At 46.6% G+C, this 1,697-nt stretch overlaps 1 pseudogene; it reads left to right on the top strand.

The window, feature by feature from the left end:
* Nucleotides 1–710: 710 nt before the first annotated feature.
* LOC125397605 (large ribosomal subunit protein eL20 pseudogene) lies at nt 711–1,245 on the top strand (annotated as a pseudogene).
* Nucleotides 1,246–1,697: the final 452 nt, after the last annotated feature.

The raw sequence follows: 1,697 nt of genomic DNA, 5'->3' as shown, positions 1-1,697 counted from the left end.
TAATTGGTACCGAATCCCAACAATATGGTCCTGTTGACTCTTTTTCCGAAAACAAGCAAACTGAGGCTGGGAGTAACACAGACATGGCTAAGGGCAGCTGCCCAGAACTGAAACATGCTATGGTCTCCCCACTTTGTACTCATAGCTGGGTGCTGGCCTCTGTGGTCCAGTCTCACTGACAAGACACTTGAATGAGGATTTCTAGTTCCTTGAATCCCTTAAAGGAAATTAAAGATGATCCCAGTGACTAGTTCAAGGCCCCTTCCCTCAGGCCCCATTTCATATCAGCCCGTGGGTTATGAAAGTGAAATCAAACCTCAAACACCCCCCTTTCCAGCCTAGGGAGCTTCACTGCCCCCCTCTTTGAGTGTACCCTTCTTCTTTGGATGGTGTCACTGTACATTTTTCTACAAGTCTTTGAAATCTTCTCTGGGCTGTTCCTGATACAATATCCATCTTGTTGTTGTTTTGAGCAGGTACTAAAATGTCAAACTTGTTTGGCAAAAATCAGCTGTCCTTAGGGATGGGTGGAGAGCGGAGAACTGAAACTCTGTGGCAAGCTTCTGCTAAGCAAATAGAAAAGGCAGTAATGGCCATTTTCTCAGTAACCAATGTAATCTCATCACACATTTGTTTCTTGGTACAATATTCTCCACAAGAATGAAATAAAAAGTCCTTTTGTGACTGGTGGCGAAAGAGGATGGGCAGCCATGAAGGCCTCGGGCACACTCCGGGAGTACAAGATGGTGGGGCGCTGTTTGCCCACCCCAAAGTGCCACACGCCCCCACTGTACCGGATGTGCATCTTCGTGTCCAACCATGTGGTGGCTAAGTCCCACTTCTGGTACTTCGTGTCGCAGCTGAAGAAGATGAAGAAGTCATCCGGGGAGATCGTGTACTGTGGGCAGGTGTTCGAGAAGTCCCCCCTGTCCCCCCTGCGCATGAAGAACTTCGGTATCTGACTGCGCTATGACTCCCGCAGTGGAACTCACATGTACCGCAAGTACCTGACCACTGCTGGGGCTGTCACACAGTGCTACCGAGACATGGGTGCCCGGCACCGTGCCCGTGCACACTCCATCCAGATCATGAAGGTAGAAGAGATCGCAGTGGGCAAGTGTCGACGGCCAGCTGTCAAACAGTTCCACGACTCCAAGATCAAGTTCCCGTTGCCCCACCGTGTTCTGCGGTGCCAGCACTAGCCTCGCTTCACTACCAAGAGGCCTAACACCTTTTTCTAGACCCAGAGACCCACTGAATAAAACTCCAGAGTTCAAAAAAAAAAGAAGGAAATAAAAAGAATTCCGTGATTTCTTGGTTATTAACTCAAGATAATTACTTTTTTACATATTTAGTTTTAATTGTTTCAGAATTTTTAAAAGTGTTTATTTATTTTTAAGATCGAGCTATTGATTATGTGTGTATGAGTGTAGGGGTTGGGTATGTGCACACGGCTGTAGGCACCCTCAGAGGCCAGAAGAGGGTATTGGGTTTCATGGAGTTGGGGTTATAGGTAGTTGTGAACTATCTGGCATAAGTACTGACATAGAACCCAGGTCCTCTGCAGTAACAGTACTCACTGGTACCCACTGATCCATCTCTCCATCCTCTGTCTATCTATCTATGCATCTACCATCTGTCTGTCTATATCAATCTGTCTATCTATCTATGTATCTATGTATCTTTCTATCTATCTG

This window comes from Myodes glareolus, chromosome 12, assembly GCF_982192425.1.
Source record: "Myodes glareolus chromosome 12, mMyoGla1.1, whole genome shotgun sequence".
Taxonomy (NCBI): domain Eukaryota; kingdom Metazoa; phylum Chordata; class Mammalia; order Rodentia; family Cricetidae; genus Myodes; species Myodes glareolus.
This window is presented reverse-complemented; position numbering and strand designations above follow the sequence as displayed.